The following is a 22,152-nucleotide window of genomic DNA, read 5'->3' as shown; positions in this document are numbered from 1 at the left end:
TTCTGAGCACAATATATGACTGCTGGCCACAAACAGCCACATGTTCTGCCTAGCAGCAGCGTGCTGACCTGGGCATAGTATCTGAATAATATGGTCTCATGATTACCACGTATTACAACTTTACCAAAGCTAAAATATTATCACCCTTTCATGATCAAATATTACCACTGTCAAGTGTCAGAATAAGCCACCATACTGATACCAGATAAAACATTCACATAATGATCACATATAACTAATGCATAGTATCTAAATTATACCACCATACTGTTGGTATACCAGTTCTATATATGTTTTTGTTGATCTTATAAGTGATTATGGTACATTTATCCCCCTTAAAGACCACAGGTTTTTCTTTTTTTGCATTTTCGTTTTTTTCCTCATCACATTCAAAAAATCTGAACGCTTTCAATTTTGCACCTAAAGTCTCATATGAGGGCTTCTTTTTTGCGCCACCACTTGTACTTTGTAATTACATCAATCATTTCACCACAAAATTTACAGCGAACTCCAAAAAAAAAATATTTGTGGGGTAAAATTGAACTTTACCATTATTGTTTTGATGGGACTTTTTGATTGGTTTTTATACATTCTTAGAGTATACAAAGTGACCAAAAATATGCAATTTTGGACTTTAGTATTTTTTACATATACGCCATTGACCATGCAGTTTAATTAATATTATATTTTTATAGTTTGGACACTTACGCACGTGGTGATATATTTTTTATTTGGAATTTGGGAAAAGGGGGTGTTTTAAACTTTTAATAAGGAAGGGGTTTATGTGTAGTTTTTAAAAAACTTTTATTAACCTTTTTTTTTTTACACTTTATTATTCCCCTTAAGGGCTATTACGCCGGCCCTCAGCTACAAGAATCAGCATGGAGCAGGCTCGAGTTGGGAGCCCGCGCCATACCCTGTTAATGGCCATTCCCTGTTAAATACATTGTTGTATGAGTGATTCTTTCTTTGACAGTAGTCATTCACTTTCCAATTTTTTTTCTATGGTGGCCCAGCCCCATGAAGACTTCTTTCTGACATACTTATTTCCCAACGTCAACACAAATATCCAATACTGCTGCAACTTTAACTAAATTATGTATCTTCCCAAGTATTGTGCATGCTGCTGTCCCTGGTAACTTCACAACTTTAGCTAACCCCCAAAATAGTGCCGAATAGTGCCCTAGGGGATAAAAGTGCCTGACACAGTAATAGAGTTTAGAGTTTAGAGCTCCAAGCAAAATTAAAGTGCACCCATAGTAAAGGTGCACCAGAAAAAAAAATACTCACTTTTACTTGTTCCCACAATGACAATACTATAAAAAAAAAAAGGTATATATGGGCACTGTGTATTGGGATATAGATGTGTTTTTTTCATTGGTAAAATGTTGTTACTGGTTTGTTAATAGCATGACGAAGACGTGCAATACACGTTGAAATTAGTTACTGTGTATTTTTTTTTATCTCTTTTATTAAACCTGGATATAAGTTCCACAATATTGAAACTCTACAGTGTAATTTTACAGTTTTGTTGGTTAGGTAGTGGTTATACATATTTTTTATGGACTGTATCTAAAGAGTAACTGCCTGCTGGCTCTGCCTGGACCTCCACCTAGGTGACAGGTATCTGTTGGTGCCCAAGACTCACGGTCAATAATTCACAGGCCTCAGCATTGCACAAATCAGCTATACAGATTCGGCATCTATAATCCAAATAGCAGCAAGAAAAGAAAATCACATAGGCACTTGCCCTGGTCTGTTTCCACTTTATTGAATGCAAGTGTGATACATGATTCGGACAAGTGCCTCAGTGCTTTTGTTATATTGCTGCAATTTTTTTATGCTATTATGGCCGTTGCGATAATACTGCAAGGACAACAGGAGATTTGTTTCGGGTTGGTGCAGCAGCTCGCAGATCTGGCTTACAGTATTAAAGCAACATATAAAGTTGTGCCTAGGTATTCACTAGCTTTTATGACAAAAGTTTCAGATTTTACTACACTAGTAGTGCCCTTTTAAGTGTTTGTTCTTTTTATATATAAAAGCTAGTGAATAGCTAGGCACAACTTTATATGTTGCTTTAATTCTGTCAGCCAGATCAGCTCATTCTTAAGGCTCCTTGTGGCCTACAAGCTTGTGGAACTAATGGCTTCCTGATGCTGCATAGTATTCATCTGTGTCCTAAATATAAGACAGGGAATATGTTTAAAAGTTATGGCTGACTGCTATATATATGCTTTATTAACAAGACAGTAATATGCTGTTAATATATTGTGGAAATGGTACAGGTCTACCTGTACCCCATAGAAAACGACAGTGGTTATTTGACAAACAACCTTAGAGAGAATAAAATAACTGTCCTTTTAAGAATCCTGAAGGAAAGTGATTGCTTGTGTTTCTTGTTTCTACTGTTTCAGAAGAAGAATCAGTTGAGTGTATGGAGAGGTTCCAGTTTGTATGAAGAAATCAGCTTCGGTTCTAGTGGACCCTAGACAGCCTGAGGAACGGGTGAAGATTCTGCAGAGCAGTCTGGACCACCTAGAATGCAATTGAGACTGGTGTCAATGAGTTATTATTGAACAAGGTTTTACTTAGAAAAGATACGGTTACCAATTTTGGCATTCTATTTAAATGGGTACTTCAGAGGTAAAATAAAAAATTAAATCACATGGTGCCAGAAAGTTATACAGATCTGTAATTTTAAAAGTCTTTATCTTTACAGTATTTATCAGCTGCTGTATTCTCCAGAGGAAGTTGCGTAGTTCTTTCCAGTCTGACCACAGTGCTCTCTGCTGACGCCCCCGTGTGTGTCAGGAACTGTCCAGAGCAGAAGAAATTTGCTATGGGTATTTGTTCCTGCTCCGGACAGTTCCGGACACGGACAGAGGTGTCAGCAGAGAGAACTGTGTTCAGACTCGAACGAACTACACAACTTCCTCTGGAGCATACAGCAGCTGATAAGAACTGGAAGGATTAGGATTAAAAAAGTAATTTACATATCTATATAACTTTCTGGCACCAGTTGATTTGAAAATATTTTTGTTTTCAAACATACCCCTTTAAGTGTGTTACCCTCATTTAAGAGACCAAGCTTTCAGATTGATATTGTGTAACAGTGTCCTTGTTATTATTTTTCCTTTTTTTCAGCAACTTCTACTAGGCCTGGTTATTGTTGCTGAAGACCTTGCACCTTATATACCCATGACAAATAAATCTCTTCATTCTGGTCAACTGAATAATCTTACCTTGTCATCTAAGTTCCCAGTACACATATTATCCGGAAAGTTCAGTAAAACTGTGCAATGCTGTTAGATATGTTTTAAGTTGTCGTATATAAAACAATACCATAGCATTCTTGGTACAATCACAATTTTTTGTGCTTGAAAATAATTGAATTACACTGGGATTAAAGAGAATTATACAATATGTAAAATAGCAGTCAACATATAGAGAAACCTTCTGTCAATAATCACTTTAACCCTTCTGATGACCAATATGATAGAAGTAAATCAATCCACAAATGACTGGGTCTGCCTAATCTACTATTAATGAGAGAATCCATGACTGGGAATTTGCGGCTCTACGAGGCGTTAACAAATTTAAAGATAGGACACATTCAATTAATGCAGCTTAAATATTTTAATGAGCTATTCATTAGATAATTTTAGAAGTATTTGATGTTCAACATGCTTTACACCTGACATATCCTCCTTTATCTGTATTTATGCGTGTAGGAGAAAGGTCAGAACTTTGATACTTTATATATATTTATGAGATGGCAATTTAAAGACCTGGCTTTGAATGTGCTACATTTGCTACGATAGAAAAAAGAATCTTATTCATGCTTTTCCGACATTGAAACAGAGCAGTTCAAAAAAAGATCTAACACAAATTATTTCTATGTCTGCTGAATTTTAGGGCTGTCCTATCCACTGGTCATTCCTGTACAATATATTATGTTAGTAATGATACTACGATTTTCAACAAATATTTAAAATGTTAATTTTGGGTCTATTCACACGTAAAGTATTCTGCACGGATTTGATGCGCAGATTTGATGCGCAGGATTTTCTGCTGCAGATTTCAATGTAAACTGAATGACTGAACACAGCTTGAAATCCTGCTTGTCAACTCGGCGCAGAATACTGTATGTGTGAATAGACCCTTAATGTAACACTAAACATAGAAAAGAAAGATAAAAGTAAACAGAAAAACCTTGCCTACAGGAGATCCTGGTGATCTATGAAATAACGAATGCTGTAGCAGCTGGTAACCACAATTTGAGAAGGTCGCATCCTGGCCAACCTGTTTTTAGCACTAGGCGGGTAATACCAAGGCATGCTCAATTTTCAACGATGGCTGCATGTCTGCAGTCTCAGGTTGCAGATACAGTTTAATAGTGCTCTACGGAATTTACTCTACTCCACTACTGTGTCTTATACCAGAGTCTTGTTGTGGGCCTAAACTGGCCTGTAGTCTACAAGATGACAGGTACTCCCAATGTATTTACATTATACAGCCTGCCGGCGCTGAAAAGCTGACTGCGAAAGAGGACAACAGAATGAGCTTCATAGGAAATGGAGCTAGATGACTATTACTTTTATTACTGTGAGAAAGCACTAAGAATGTATTATTAGTAGACCACTAAAGGGAGGTTGCCACCATTATATTTAGGGGAATATCTCGGTGGCTTTTTTGTAGCAGTAGGCTACTGCTATATGGGGTAGGGATGGGGAGGGTTCGGTTAAAGGAGTAGTATTGTGAAAACATTTTTCGTCCTATTGTGCCCAGGCTGCAAAAAACCTTACATTGGCGGTTTTACACTATGGAGCGCTCTCTCATTTCTTATCGGCCAGTGATAGGCTGAGTGCAGTGTAATGTAAGGAGCCCGGGCAGCAGGGAGAAGGCGGGGCCTGGGCTCCTTACATGACAGTTTTCTCAGCCTATCACAGGCCGAGGCAGGACAACACTGCGGCTGGCGATACACTGACTGCAGTGTGACAATCCGTGCACACGGAAGAAGGAAGGAGACCGGACCAGAGGACCGAAGAGCTATAGCTGCGCAATGGGGGAATGGCAGAAGGTGAGTATATATTTATTTATTTATTTTTTTTTTCAGCCCGGGCACAATAGGATGAAGAAAATTTTAACAATACTACTCCTTTAAAACCAAGAGCAGCAGCAAACTCTGTCGAGACTACTACAAGGTTAGGGGGTTTAAAATATGTTTTCTCCGTAGTCCAGGCCTGTTAACCACTGGAAATAAGTGTACTGTACTCTATGAACTCTCTGCATTTATAGTATGATTATACTGAGCACTTGTATGATAATATTACTGTTTATATGGTCTGGAGTAATTAAATGTAGTCACTGTGAGGAGATATTATCTATGGGGTCCACTGATCTAGTCAGAGGGGTCTGCTAACTGAACTAAAGGAGTATAATTGAAAAAGCCTATATAAAATCTGCTGGGCAGAGACTCTTAACTGTGATTTGTTTATGACTGTCATTGTGGTCATTCTTGGACTGTGAAGAAATATATGAGTGCTTCTATATGGTTTTTAACGTCCCACTTATATGAAAAACTAGAAAGGGACTATACACTTATAGAAACTTATTTTAGGATATACATTACTGTGCAAAAGTTTAAGGTATGTGTAGAAAAATGCCGCACATTATGAATCCTTTCAAAAACCAAAGTGCTAGTTTATTTTACAAAATTTAAATAAAATAAAAAAAACAGAAGAGAAATTTATATCTAATCAATATCTGGTGTGAACACCCTATGCCTTCAAAAAAAGAAAAACTGTTATGGCTATTAAAGAACGGGGCAGAAAATATGAAAGTGCAAAAATTAAAATTGGCCCAGTCCTTAAGGGGTTAATTTCCCTTCTGTTCATTCATATTGTATTTAGTTATTTGATAAAACTAAATTATTAACACTTCTATTTTGAAGGCATTCTTACTTTGCAGCATTTTTTCCATGCCTGCCTAAACCTTTTGCATAATACTGTATGTACTTTTTCCCTGTACACACTTTACATGTATTTTTATTGTTTTTCTAGTGTGTGATATATTTTTTGTGTATCTTTTAAACTACTTTTGTATTGTACGTATGAAGTGCAATTGAAAGTAATGTGATAAATAATATAACATTTATTCTTCATATATATATTTTTTCCAATATGAGACCAAATAGTAAACTGCATCATAAATGTCCCCTTGTCATGTTCATAGCCTTGAATAGATATCTACAGTAAAGTCCAATAAGTCAGCTCACTTGGGGGTGTTGCACAGCAAACCCCTCAAACAGACTGCACACTCAATCACATTGATCCAAAAGGACAGCAATTGTTGAAAGTAAAACACTTCTTTATTGAGGATCTGTTAAACATAGTATAAGAATGCATTTGAGTCCTGCGACTCTTAGTCTGAATTGTAGCAACATGTGATTATGACTAAGAGTTGCAAGACACGAAACCTGTCCATCTGGTCATTCCCAGGGGTTCTTTTGTAAGCGTTGCCAGTGATGCTCTTCCAATAAGTGCTGGCGTTTGTCTCAATGTGATTGTGTGTGCAGATATGTCACACCTTTTTAATGGATTTATTCACAAAAAGCTATATCATTGTGGATAGAGCAATTTTTCTCTTGGTGTTTGTAAACCTTTTGCAGATCATAATTAAAACGCTCTTACTGTCTGTACCCCAAAATTTCTATCAGCAACAGGAAAAAACAGGAATTTCATAAGAGTGAAATGTCGATGCAAATAAGCATTTTAAACGTAAGTATGCAGTTGCTTAGTTGTTATTCAATGTGCTCTTGAGAATTGAAGCTTTTTATGAATAAAGAATCTGAAATGCTGATTATGTTGAACTCACAAGTAACAGCAAACAAATTAATGAAAATGTTTTCTAACTCTGTCAAATCACAATAAACTATACGTTGTAGAGTACGTGTAGAGTACATGTTCATTTAAGGCAATGAGTCACTTGCTTCAGTGAAGACATGTCCTTGGTCCATTAGTGATCAATTGTTTGGACATTACAAATACTAGAAATCATTTCAGCATAATGAATACTACAAGGACAACAGTTATGGTAATAATAGTCTGTATTTTATCTAAACTACATCACGATATATCATTTATCAATAATTCATAACAGTAAAGGCTTACTGGTTTATTCATGACCAGCAGATTCATATAGAAGTCAGAAGGAAAGATTGTGCAGATGCCTGTTTAGCTCTTCCTGTAGGATCTTTGTGGGATCTTGGTCCAGCTAAAGTGACATCTACTATGGCTTCTTGGTTAAAATACACGTTAATCCCTTTGTTTTAAAATTATTCAGGATGACTTATTTTTAATGGACTATAAACTTTAGCTGTACAGTTATACATATCAGCGTCTGTCCAATCTGAGTCTGGGTCTGAGATCATCATCATTCATAAAAATAAAATCTCAGTGGACCGAGTTAAAGTAAAGTTGTGGTTTTTAAGAGCGTATATAGTATGACCAGAGGCAGGGGTCATAAGGATCAATAAAGCAGCACTATTCATGTGTCTTTCTGTATAGGCAATGCATGATAAAGGGAATGTATTAGTTATATACTGAATAATGTTCTTTTCTCCTTATGTTTTTTTTTTTAATTGTAATTTTTTTTTATTTCATTTTTGGAAATTATTATAGGGGATAACCATCTTGTCTGATCTGTTTTTAGCAGCATTTTTATACTGTGCAGTGTGGTAAAATTGACATGTTATCTGTATTCTTCAGACTGATTTAATGACAACGATACCTTATTTGTATAGCGTCTTTCATCTTTTCCTACTTTAAATTTTTTTTTTTAATTATAACATTTACATTTTCTGACTTCAATAACCTTTTTTTTTACTTTTCTATCCACAAAGCAATTTTTTGCACCATAATCTGAATCTTATTGGCACCATTTTGGCATTGATCAGACGTTTTAATCACTTTTTATTCCAGTTTTGTGAGATGTGATGTAACAAAAAGAAAAAAAAAATTTCTCTCAATTCTGGTATTTGGTATTAGTTTACATTTACACAAGTCCCCATGCTGTTTCATTAACATTATATTTAAATAGTTTGTAGATAACCTTATTGGATGAAAACTGAAGTGTAAAAAATAATGTAGTAGAGCAGAATGGATATGTACAGGCTATGTCTGTCACTGGTGAAGAGACACTTGGTTTTGAATTAGAACTTGGGCTATTTGTGCAGGATGCTGGAATAACGTCACATAAATCACTTGAGTGTGCTGCTGAATTGCAGGTAGCAGAAATGATGTGCAGATAAATGTTACATGGCCAGTTGTGAAAACTATTTATCAAGACCACTGGCAAATAAATGTGAATAGAGGCAGTGGGTGAAGGATTATGACTTGCTGATACACTTCAAGAGACATAAGCTGAAAGTTGTCTATTCAAATCAATATACGTTTCGGAGACTTATTCTGGGTAGCGCATGCCGAAGTCTTAACAACTTCTCATGACCAGTCTAATTGTATTGAATATAATACAAACTTAAGAGTAAAAAAATAAATAAATAAAAAAATAAAAAGCAAGCAAAGGTAAAGTAGGACATGCCAAATTTAAATGACTGCAAATAATCAAACATTGGGCATCTCTAAAGAAAGAAAAGGGAGTTACAAATCAGCACAATGGATATAAGGAAAATATTTAAGATTTTACCATAATTATTAGTGCATGGGCCCTCAGTAGAAACTCTCTATCTTAGGCTAAGTTTCTACTTGGTTTTTTTCTTTTGGGAGGGAGGGGGGGAAACGCCAATTCTGCCGCATGGCGTTTTTTCGGCCAAAAAACGATGCAGCTAGATGTTAGCTGTAAATCTATGAGAAATCGCAAAATTCCTTTTTCCACTTGGCGTTTTTCAGTTTGTCATTTTTAAAAATCCTTTTGGCATTTTTTCACTCTTTTTTGGCGTTTTTCAGCTCCTTGATGGTTTTGCAAAATGTTGAGCCACTGGCGTTTTTCCCCCCTGAAATCGTGGCATTTTTCTCCCATAGAAGTCTATGGAAGTAAAAAAAACGCCAAGAAAAGCGCCATGTCTGTTTTAACTTTGGCATTTTTTTCAGGCGTTTTTTATTCTCTTTTGGACTTTAGCGATCCAAAAAAGTGATGGAGATACCTATTTTAATAAAATTTCGTAGGGTACCATAAAAAAAATAAAATAAAAAAAGATACCATAGTGATGGAAAAAATTGTATTTAACGAAATGTATCTTTTTTACAACAAAATTTTTATTAATTTTTAAACAGGGTTAAATTTATGTGGGTGGGCAGGGCACTAAAAAATAGCCGACAATAATAAAAATGTAGTGCGTGTGTGTTTTTCCCTTTTTATTCTTTATTTTTTTAGGTGGTACTACTACTCCAAGCATGGAACACACTCTTCCATGATAGGAGTAGTAGTACCTGTACTAATTGACAGATCGCCCCGAGTCTGCTGCGATCCTCCTGTATAATGTATAGATGCGGCCGGCCGGTCTTCTATGGTCCCCTTCACTGCTGTATATATATATATATATATATATATATATATATATATATACACCTATTCATATTTCCCGCAGAGAGCTGTGACTGGCCAGATGGTTCCAGCCAATCACAACTCTGTGGGAAATAGGAATATGTGTATATATATATATGTCAGTGCAGGGGACCATAGAAGAACAGCCGGCCGCATCTATATGTTATACAGGAGGATCACAGTGGGTGTCAGGACTGACACCTGGGGGGATATGTCTATTAGTACAGGTACTACTACTCCCATCATGGAACAGTCTGTTCCATGCTGGGAGTAGTAGTACTACTCAAAAACTGTCAAAAAAGAGAGGAAAAAAAAGTGGAAAACAAAACACCAAAGGGGCCAAAAATGTAATTTCCACACAAATGAAAAATGGCAGAAAAAAAGGCCAGATGCAGGAAATTGCACTGGTGTTTATTCAGGCGTTTTTTTTTTGTTTTATTTTCAAACCAAAAAATGCAGGACAAAATCACTGTATAATCCCTGTTGAATCTCCTGGGCTCCAGGGTTTGTGTGACATGTATCCATGATTGGTCATTAGAATGTGCAGGGAGAAGCATTCAGTTATGCGCTTCACTCCCTGGCTCACAGCAATCTACATCTAGCTATAATGGAGCCTGTCTATTAATGCTGAACAGAGATTGCTGCAAGCTGTGGAGTGAAGCGCATAACATCATGCTTCTCCCCACTTGTTCTAGTGATTGTTGGGAGTCTCAGCACAATCAAAAGTAAAAGGGACAATTTTAGATGCTAACATAGTTATTCCAGGACAAGACTGGGACTTAAAGGGGTACTCCAGTGGAAAACTTTTTTTTTCAACTGGTGCTAGAAAGTTAAACAGATTTGTAAATTACTTCTATTAAAAAAAAAATCTTAATCCTTCCAGTACTTATTAGCTGTGGAATACTACAGAGGAAATTATTTTCTTTTCTCTGCTGACATCATGAGCACAGTGCTCTCTGCTGACATCTCTGTCCATTTTAAGAACTGTCAAGAGTTGGAGAAAATCCCCATAGCAAACATATGCTGCTTTGGACAGTTCCGAAAATGGACAGAGATGTCAGTAGAGAGCAATGTGCTCGTGATGTCAGCAGAGAGCACTGTGTTCCAAAAAGACAAGAATTTCCTGTACATTACTGTACATTACATTACTGTACTCATGCTGTGTGCATTAAAACCAGGCAGTCATATGATTTATTCTGTCATTGTGGCATCCTATACAAACAGCCTGCCTAATAATTCAGAATCAATTACCAAAAATAGATGTCTTTTACACATATGGATTCACTCTACTTCTTTACTTTTTGTACTTTGTTTCTCATTCAGTCTAGTAAAATGGATTTCTTCTTCCTACAGAAGGCATATAGAACTAGTTTGCTATACTAGTATCTATAGTATGAAACTGGTGATTCTTATTTTATCCTTTATGACTTACTACTGTACACTGGCTGCTATTTGTTTAGCATTCCTTTTGCATTCTACATTGACATATACTTCACCCAATAGGAACATTCACAGGGTCCAATAGATAGCCTCTCAAATACAGCTTCCTGTGACTTAATGATAGGAGGTGTTAAAAACCCCTTGTACGGCGTTTTTCACTTAGTGCCCATCTGCCTCTTGACAACGCTACTTCGGTAGTGAAACATGTTGAGGGGGGCCGGTTAAATTTAAAAACATATGCTGTGTCCTGTAATTCACATCAGTGCAGGCGTTACTGCAGGCACCGCAGACCTTTGATGTGTATATATCAATAGACCGATAGGTCAGTGTAATTGTCTTCAAATCAGGACCTTACAGCATATGATAATTTTAATTATCTTTTGTGCGAACATAAAAATAAAGATTGTACTTTTAATAGGGTGTATGGGAAACAAGGGTATTTTTGGATTGCCTACGAGCAATCTATAAGTTTGTGGTTATTACTCCACCCTCCATACACCTGTCTCTAATAGGGTATATGGTTAAAATGGGAAAAACTGACGTTTTACCTTTTTATTGGGGGAGGGGATTTTTCTCATTTTTTTAACTTTTTTATTTAACATTTGTTTTTTACACTTTAATAGTCCCCATAGGTGACTATTTATAGCAATCATTTAATTGCTAATGCTGTTCAGTGCTATGCATAGGACATAGCACTGATCAGTATTATCGGTGATCTTCTGCTCTAGTCTGCTCAGAGCAGAAGACCCCAGGAGACGGCTGGAGCCAGGTGGGGGGACCTCCGGCCTCCATGCTGGATGATCAGATCCCCGCGGCAGCGCTGTGGGCGATCCGACCATCCATTTAAAGTACGGCACTGCCACAGATGCAGTGATCTGTATTGATCACGGCATCTGAGGAGTTAATGGCGGACATACGGGCGATCGCGGGTGTCCGCCATTACCGGCGGGTCCTTGGCTGCTGATAGCAGTCGGAAACCTGCCGCGCATGATGCGAGCATCATTCCGGTGCTCGTGGTCATGGTGGAGTGTAAATGTACGTCATGGTGCGTTAAGTACCACGGCACCATGATGTACATTTACGTCCATTGTCGTTAAGGGGTTAAGACATGGTTCTAGTATTTGTCATATTGGAATTGTAGGCATATCCAAAGACTGATGTATCCCTGGTCTGTATATTATTTCTAATAATTATCCATACATAATGATATTATTTTTTTTTTTTTAGCTTTTTATGTTTATTTTTGTTATTTATTCTATCCTATAAGTTGAATTTGTTAATAGAGTGCTGTCATAGTATGTATTTTTCACAGATCTCCTGAGGAAGGTCTAATCTGTATACCGCAAAGTCAACACATGGCTGCAAAATGCCGGGTTTTACAAATGTGGAGCCACCAGGTGCAAAACATGCAGGGTGGCAAAAATTAGCACGCACTTTACGGACACAGAAAATAACCGCACGTATAAAATAAAACATTACATTAACTACAATTCCACCAATATTGTATACATAATAGAGTGTACAGCTTGTAATCTGAAGTATGTAGGATGCACCCTCAGACATCTGAAATTAAGAATCGGAGAACATCTTTATGATGCCAGCAGTACATGAAGCAATAGAAATAAATCGGGTGCATCTCTGCATTTTTCAGAAATACATGGTAGTAACACTGAGGGTTTCAGAGTGAGTGGAATTGAAAAAGTTTAGAAAGCAATCAGGGGGGGGGGGGGGGGGGGGGAGATACACAACGTAAACTCATCAGCCGAGAAGCATATTGACAGTTCACATTAAAATCAAGGGCCCCACTGGGATTAAATAAAATAAGTGAATTTATGTTCCATTTTTGAACATTGGTGAACATTTATGTTGTCATGGGTGATGGCCATGGCAATATAAAGGGTGGGCCATTTATATGGATACACCTTATTAAAATGGGAATGGTTGGTGATATTAACTTCCTGTTTGTGACACATTAGTATATGTCAGGGGGGAAAGTTTTCAAGATGGGTGGTGACCATGGCGGCCATTTTGAAGTCGGCCATTTTGAATCCAACTTTAGTTTTTTCAATAGGAAGAGGGTCATGTGGCACATCAAACTTATTGGGAATTTCACAAGAAAAACAATGATGTGCTTGGTTTTAACATAACTTTATTCTTTCATGAGTTATTTACAAGTTTCTGACCACTTATAAAAAGTGATCAGTGTGCTTCTCATTGTGTTGGATTGTCAATGCAACCCTCTTCTCCCACTCTTCACACACTGATAGCAATACCGCAGGAGAAATGAATGCTACCACAGGCTTCCAGTATCCGTAGTTTCAGGTGCTACACATCTCGTATCTTTACAGCACAGACAATTGACTTCAGATGACCCCAAAGATAAAAGTCTAAGGGGGTCAGATCGGGAGACCTTGGGGGGCCATTCAACTGGCCCACGACGACCAATCCACTTCCCATGAAACTGTTCATCTAGGAATTCTCTGACCTGTCACCCATAATGTGGTGGTGCACCATCTTGCTGAAAAAACTCAGGGAACGTGCCAGCTTCAGTACATAAAGAGGGAAACACATCATCATGTATCAATTTTGCATATCCAGTGGCCTTGAGGTTTCCATTGATGAAGACTGGCCCCACTATCTTTGTACCCCATATACCACACCATACCATCAATTTTTGTGTTCCAACAGTCTTGGAGGGATCTATCCAATGTGGGTCAGCGTCAGACCAATAGCGGTGGTTTTGTTTGTTAACTTCACCATTCACATAAAAGTTTGCCTCATCACTGAACAGAATCTTCTGCGTAAACTGAGGGTCCTGTTCCAATTGTTGTGCTGCCCATTCTGCAACACCTGAAACTACGGATACTGGAAGCCTGTGCTAGCATTTCTCCTGCAGTGTTGCTATCAGTGTGTGAAGAGCGGGAGAAGAGGGTTGCATTGACAATCCAACGGAATGAGCAGCACATTGAACACATTTTATAAGTGAAATACAACACAGAAATGTAGGTGCACTACTGTGGTAGATGTATACAATGACATTGGCTAATCCCTCAACACTGATGTTAAAATTGAGACATTTGCCAGTGTATCCTTATATAAAGGACACACCAGAGCCCGCACACAAATGCCAAGGTTTCTCAGATGGCATGAGTGCCATCTGAGAAACCTTGGCGTTGGTGTGCGGGCTCTGGTGTGTCCTTAATATAAGGATACACTGGCGAATGTCTCAATTTTAACATCAGTGTTGAGGGATTAGCCAATGTCATTGTATACATCTACCACAGTAGTGCACCTACATTTCTGTATTGTATTATTCTAATTGTTACACATCCACACCGTTTATCTGGTGTAGGATTCTATTGTGGCACTTGTAGTCCGCTGCAGGCATCCTCCATTGTATGCATTTTTATGCTGGGGATCGCCCCTAGCAACGGACTACAAGGGCAGGATCTGCTCCCCCAATATATATGCACAACTGCATTTGGGGTTGAGCACCTCCAGCCATTTGAGACCACGTTTTTTGTTGTTGTTTGTACATTTTATAAGTGGTCAGAAACATGTAAATAACTCACGAAATAATTAAGTTATGTTAAAACCAAGCACATCATTGTTTTTCTTGTAAAATTCCCAATAAGTTTGATCTGTCACATGACCCTCTTCCTATTGAAAAAACTAAAGTTGGATTCAAAATGGCCAACTTCAAAATGGCTGCCATGGTCACCACCCATCTTGAAAAGTTTTCCCCCCTCACATATACTAATGTGCCACAAACAGGAAGATAGTATTACCAACCATTCCCATTTTATTCAGGTGTATCCATATAAATGGCCCACCCTGTAGTTTAGATTACCTCTCTTTGACCCCATGTAAGGAGCAGGAGAAAAGCAGTGTGGAGAACATGAGGAAGAGCAGGAACTGAGAAGGAAGCCCTGGACACAATATAAGCAAACACTGCTGCTGTATGCTCCATCTCCTCCCTCCTCGTTGACCCCCTGCTAGTAATGTTATACTAATCATCTTTACCGGCTTGGAGCTGAACACAGTGAGGGCAAATACATTACAACTCGATGCCTGGAAGTTGCAGTGAAAGTGAGACATACGTTTAATACATGAGGTAGTTGGCAACTCCCCAGGTCAGTGTAAATCGGAGCAGTGACAGTCGGGGCTTTGGGTCAAACTTGGGAGGGGTGTCTAAGTATTTCCCCTGTTTTCACCTTTTACTCCTATCCAGGATGATGAAGCTGGACTTTAACTACAGCAAAGATTCCAGGTTGCTACTTCATGTGTGGTCCCGGTTAAGTAGCAAATGGCCAGGCAGGCCAGAATGTCCAGCTTCCAGGCACTAGGAATCCAGCAGGAAGGGTGAACTGATGCTGTAGAGGGTAATAGCGAAGAAAACAGAGTCTAATGTACCAGAGCTGAGTAGCTGTTCATAGCAGAGCTAAGTAGCTCAGAAGCAGCCAGGTGGTGTTAGCTAGCTCAGAATACAGAGGCATGGTCGTCAGTCCAGGTCATACACAGGAGGTCAGTGAGGTACTGGAGAATCAGACAGAATCATGAAACAGGCTTAGGTCAAGAACACAGGAACAATGCAGGCAAACACCTTTGCTGTAGGAAACTACAATGTTACTCAGGCATTAGGGTACACCGGACAGAGTTTAGAGGAGGATTGGATTTAGGGACATCGGGGACATGCACAAGTCCTTAAAAAGATGGTACATGCACAACTGTTGCTGCTTGTGACAGTACAGATGAGTAAGTCCACAGTCTGCAGCAGTAAGGGGGAGCTGAGTGAGCAGCTCAGTTGAGGTAAGCAATGGAACATGCTGCATGCTTGTGGTTGGCATCTGCTGTTGTTACATGAGTGGTCATGAGATCCAAGTAAGTCTGGAAAGAGTGCACTTTTGTATAGTTGTGTGTGCCTCCAGCTGTTCTAGACCTTTGTCAATTTTTTGTAGTTTATTGTTTGACTATTGACTCCCATCACTTATATAGGAAGGGACCAGCACCGTGGTTGTGCACCAACTGCCTAGGGCGGGTACGCAAGTAGGCAGGGACAGAGGGAGTGGGCAAGTTCAGGGCTGCACTCTATCACTGAAGGCCCATTTACCTGTATTTGCCTTTCTCCTGTATCATGGAAGCTATGTCTGCTCTGGTGGAGCAAATGCAGCTGGTTCTGGATTTAGTTGAGAGACTTCAGTAACATGAGTCTTCTCAGTCTCAATCAAGTTTAGTCCAGACCTTGACTCAGAAGCTGCAAGACCAGGAGCAGCTAATCCTGGGCTTGCTAGCAAGAATCCAGGAGCTGGAGTCTGCCCGTACTCAGGTGCCATCTGTTCCTGTTTCAGCTCCTGTGGAGCCACAAGTTAGTCTCCTGGATGATTTTTCTGGCAACCAGAAAATTTTCAAAACCTTCTGTGAAAGTTGTACATTATACTTTCATTTGAGACCTTACTCTTCTGGCACTGAGGCCCAGAGAGTAGGAAGTATTAGGTCCCTTCTGCAAGGGGGTCCCCAAGAGTGGGTGTTCTCCCTTGATCCTGATGCCCCTGAATTATCCTCAGTGGATTCTTTGTTTGTGGGTTTGGGACTTTTGTATGCTGAACTGGACCGAGCTGCGTATGCTGAGTCTCAGCTGCGTACATTAAAGCAGGGATGAAGACCCGTTGAGGAGTATTGTGCAGACTTCAGAAAGTGGTGTGTGGACTCCCAATGGAACACCCCAGCTTTGATTTGTCAATTCAGGCTGAGATTATCTGAGACCTTAAAGAGATTATCTGAGAACCAGGGGGGGGGGGGGGTGAGGGGGACGGATCCTCCTCCAGAAATCTGGAGAGGACAGAGGGGCCTGGAGGACATGTGCCTGAAATACAGAGTTTTCTTGCGGTACAGAGGTGTCTGGAGAGGACAGAGGGGGCTGGGGTACAGAGGGGACTGGGCTGCAGAAGAGTCTGGAGTACAAAGGGGGTCTGGAGGAGGACAGATGGTTCTGGGCGGATAGAGGGGTCTGGGGTATAGAGCGATCTGGGGGACTCTAAGCAGGCAGCGAGACAGGATCATCATCTGTATGTATTCCTGACACTTTGTGATGACCTCTCCCTGTGTAGGCAGTAATGAGAGTAGGTTTTAGAAGCCCAGCAACTGCCAAATGTGGAGCAGGAGCCACATCCAAATTTCTGCCTCGCAGTCACAATGCTGGAGCCACTGTCATGGTCGGAGGATCCCCGGAGGAGCACCAGCAGTAACATTCTGGTGCACTGCAACAGAGTCTACATGGTGCAGGCTGTACCACACAGTATTGATAGGAGATACTAATTGATTGTACCAGATACAGTATTGTCAATTATGTGACATAGAGGACGAGGATACAGATGAGGATATTGATGATCCAAACCAGGACCTCTGTTCTCCCAGGTGGTTAAGGGTCCAGTTGCTCCTTTTAAAAGGGGGGTACTCTAAGAACCCGTAGGGTTAATCTGCCCTGAGAGTTTTTGTTTTCCTTGGTTGCTGGGACTACTGTCCTCCTGTTAGCTGCACAGGCATATATATAAGGAGGTCTTTCCCAGTCATTCCTTGCCTGTGAAAGTTATTGTAATTGACCTAGCAACCTCTGTGCTCATATTGTTTATTCTGGTTCTGTGACTCTTGGCTCAGCTTTTGACTACCCTTTGATACTCTGTTATTGTACTTCATTCCCTCCTGGCTTGGACTTGGCTCGTTGACTGCGTATTTGTGTGTGTGCGTGTTTAGTAGTGTTGAGCGGCATAGGCCATATTCGAATTCGCGAATATTCGCGAATATATGGACGAATATTCGTCATATATTCGCGAATATTCGCATATTCGTTATATTCTCGTAATATTTTCGCATATGCAGAAATTCGCGTATGCGAAAATTAACATATGTGAATATTAGCATATACAAAATTAGCATACGCGAAAATTCGCATATGCGAAAATTAGCATATGCGAATTTTCGCACGCCAGTCTCACACAGTAGTATTAGAGTCTTCTTTACACCACACAAGCTGGAAGCAGAGAGGGGTGATCACTGTGATGTGTACTGTGAAGAAGAAGAAAAAAAAAAAAAAAACGAATATTCGTAATTACGAATATATAGCGCTATATTCGCGAAATTCGCGAATTCGCGAATATGCGATATTCGCGAATAATATTCGAATTGCGAATATTCGTGAGCAACACTAGTGTTTAGGTATATTTCTGTTAATTTTGTGAAACGGCTGGAGAAAAGAATCCCCATACAAGAAGAAACTTAGGCGAACAAAAAAGAGAAATTCATACGTGATAAGACTATGAGACTGGCAAACTGTTGAACTGGCAGAAGCGTAATGCTAATCATAGACGACAGCGCCCAAGGAGACGTCCACAGTCACAAAGAAGGAACAATGACTGTTGGACCACAGATTCCTGCTCTGATTCCAGCACATAAAATTGGACGGACTACCGCAATACTCCGGTGAGCCATGTGGCGAAACCAGGAGATGTCACTTTAGGCACCACACCCAGAGGGGCAGAAAGAAGCGACACAACATCGATAAAAGGAGGTGGCAAGCACAAACAGGTCTCCTGGAGATTGTTGGAGATTCTGCTGCCAAAGACACCACAGGTAATAATAATGTTATTAACCTGACTGATATTATCCTCTCGCCTGAGTTTGTTATTGAAAGGTCTTAATTTTTATGCCACCCAAGCATTTGACTACACCGAGTTTGAGTCAGATCTACAGAAGGGCATACGCTATTTAAATCTGCATAGGTACTTTCACATGTCCAGTGAGGGTGCACAGCCCAGAGAATCCAAGTTTGTGGGGGAAAAAACAGTAGGAGGGGGACAGTTAGGTTATAGTTTTTGTGGTGCAATTTCTGATGAGGAACAGGATGTCATTAGGGGATTATTGGATTTACCATCTGACTCCATTCCATCCACAGAGGTATCTGGAGAGCAATTCTTCAGTGGCACACCATCACAATTTAACCCACCCTTGCACGCCGGTTCATCCCTGGAGATATTTAGGGATAAAGTGGGCAAGAAGGTAAAAGCCCTAATTTATCCTTCCGCGCCGGACAATTTGTCCATGGGCGAAAGGAGGGCACTCAGATGGTTCAAATCCCGGGGTGACCTTATAATAAAACCGTCGGATAAGTGTGGGAATATCGTGGTGATGAGTAAAAAATGTTATTTAGAAGAGGCTAAACGTCAGTTGTGTGATTAAAATACTTATGTTATTTTAACCACTGACCCCACGAGAAAGTACCAAGATGGTCTGAGGAGGATGGTTTGCGGAAAAGTTAATTTGGCATTCTCCTGAACGACCATACTGGTACTTTCTTCCCAAGACCCATGAATCGTTGACCCAAACACCGGGTAGTCCTATTGTAGCGGGTCGTGAATCCGTTACAGAAGTGCTGTCACGGTATTTAGACTGGACGTTATGCCCGGTTCTGAATACATTACAATCTTACATAGAGGATATTGGGGACTTTTTGCAACATCTGGAGTGTGCTGTGTGGCAGGAAGACTGTCTGTTGGTGACCCTGGACATGGAGAGACTCTACACCTGCATTCTGTGTGGAGGCTGTCAGGCACCAGTTAGGTCGCCTGCAGATGGATGATTACTACAGGGACTTCATCTGCCATGCTTTGACTTTTGTCCTCACCCACAATGCATTTACTTTTGATTGCCAATGGTATAGTCAGCGGTCGGGGACCACGATGGGGACCCCGGTCGCACCAATCTTTGCAAATATCTATCTGGGTGATTTGGAAGAAAGGATGGTTTTCTCCTTGTCCAATAACGACCTAAGGTATATCCATTTATATGTAAGATATATTGACGACATCTTTATGGTATAGACGGGCTCGAGGGAGATGTTTAATTCATTTGTACAGTACTTAAACTCAAACACTGACAACATGACCTTTACAAGTGACTGCAGTGACAAATCCATAAACTTCCTAGATGTAAACATTTCCATGGTGGACGGTTCTATTAGCACCTCTACATACACTAAACCAACTGCGACCAACTCGCTACTACAATATGATAGTTTTCACCCCATTACACAAAGGATGCTTTACCTTATGGACAATTTGTCTGACTACTCCGCATAAATAGTGACAATGTTTCATTCAATCAACAGGCGACAGTACTAAGCACAAAATTACGGGACCAGGGATACCCCCTTACCACTTATTCAACAAGCATGGGATAAGGCACTCAACAGGAATCTTTTGCACCCTCAAAATCGGGGAAGGAAAAAAAGAGAAGGTTTTTCATTTATCTTAAGACACAGTACCATGTCTAATATCATCAGATCTGCCATACAGCAGAATTGGCATATTCTTGCCAGAGAACCTGTATTTGCAGAGAAAGCCTGCCATTGTATCCTTCAAAAGATACCAGAACTTGAAGGACTCATTATTAAAGGGGAGAATGGAGAGGACCCATAGGGACAATTGGCTGCAGAGTCCAGTTCCTAAGGACAACCATCCATGTGGTAGCTGCCGCTTCTGCAGCCAATTTCAAAAGACATTATTTATCAGATTGGGTTTACATGAAATTATGATTGAGCAGTTCCTCACTTGTCACACAAGTTTCGTAGTGTACGCAGTCGTTACTATATTGGGAAAACCATCTGCCCCATCCGGATCACACAGATTAATAGAACATGAAGGGGATGCTAACCGCATGCGTTTCTGTGGATTGAGACGAATTGATCCGCTACCCACAGGAGGTGACCCTAACCAAGAGTTACTTAGAAAAGAGACGGAGACTATTCATAGAACACTATTCAATGAAAGAAGTGATTTGAACAGTATAATGTAAATTACTTTGAAGAATACCCTAGTGTTGCATGCAATGCATATACTGCTACTTACTCTCTTGTTTATTTTAAATTGTGTTTAGTAGAAATAGTGTTTTTCACATAAAATTTTTCTACGTTTGTCCTTGTCTGTTCCCTGTTAATAAAGTTTGGATGGCTAATGCTGGGACATTTTAAGGGGGTGGGGATCTTTGGTTCAATTAGGCTGTGAAAAAGCTACCTACGAGTAGCGAAACAATTGTTGCAAAGCATTTCCACCTGCAAATAAACCACTTGACCAGAGTCCGTGTGCCTAAGCGCTGTTTTCTCCTATGCTACTTGCTGAAGTCTTTCCTTTATTTGTCCGAGAGCCCCGGAGGTCTTTGCCGCAGATGCCAGGAGGTTTGGTGTGCGTTCCCTATTGTAGTCATCGCCCCGGTGGGATTGTATGTAGCAGTGCTGGCTGCAACTCTTGGTGGTGAATAATATTTCTGTTAGTTTTGTGTGCCTCCAGCTGTTCCCGACCTTTGTCTGTTTTTTGTAGTTTATTGTTTTGACTACTGACTCCCATCACTTATATAGGAAAGGACCGGCACCGTGGTTGTGGACTCGCTGCCTAGGGCGGGCACACAAGTATGCAGGGACAGAGGGAGTAGTCAAGTTCAGGGCTGCACTCTATCCCTGCCCTATGTGATTATGTGATAGTGCAGGCTTTAGGCAGAGTCTACTTGCAACAGGGTTTTCTAGTCCCTTAGTGGCCATGTATGCCATGCAATTTAGAAAATGGCCCTTAGAAGCTGCATGGGTAGTAATTCAGGAATGCAGAGAAAGAAACCTGCCTTGTAATTTAGATGGTGTGGCTAATGTGTGCAGAAACAAGCCAACCTCCCCAGGTAGCCGTGTAAGCATAGACAGAGAGTTTCTGACAGCACACTATAAGCCCCGCAGGAGCCAAGCTGACTGGCAGAAGTGCGGTGTATAACAGCACAGATTGGAAGCTGATACTTAGAGGCAGGAGTGGATGCTTTCAGTGAATAAGAGCATCACCTAAGAGTAGAATGGCACTGGAAGAGGTGTTTTGCAAGGCCCCAAGTGCGTATGGGAAATTACAGGATCTGGACCCCCCAAATAAATCCCAATAGTGAGGGAGAGCTGGGGAGGGCAGTTTTAGGTGGCTTTAGGACAAGTGTCAGGAGATAATGGAGGCAAAACAGTGTGAGGTGCCGGAGATCTCCCAAGCATGTCTGCACCGCTGACAGGTTTGGCCACACACCCTAGGTAAATATTTAATAAGGCCAGAAAACCAATCGAACAAGCCAAAT

General features: G+C 40.2%; 1 long non-coding RNA gene across 4 annotated transcripts in view; it reads right to left on the bottom strand.

Annotated features, from left to right (window-relative positions):
* Positions 1–2,068: 2,068 nt before the first annotated feature.
* LOC130273639 (uncharacterized) overlaps positions 2,069–22,152 on the bottom strand; it is a 40,169-nt gene continuing 20,085 nt past the window's right edge. For all 4 annotated transcript variants that reach the window (XR_008844067.1, XR_008844068.1, XR_008844070.1 and 1 more), the window contains one exon: positions 2,069–2,538. This is a non-coding gene — a long non-coding RNA (uncharacterized LOC130273639). The remainder of the gene's footprint in view (positions 2,539–22,152) is intronic.

Source organism: Hyla sarda, chromosome 5 (assembly GCF_029499605.1).
Source record: "Hyla sarda isolate aHylSar1 chromosome 5, aHylSar1.hap1, whole genome shotgun sequence".
NCBI classification, from domain to species: domain Eukaryota; kingdom Metazoa; phylum Chordata; class Amphibia; order Anura; family Hylidae; genus Hyla; species Hyla sarda.
Note: the sequence above shows the minus strand (reverse complement) of the source record. Positions and strands in the feature narration are given on the sequence as shown.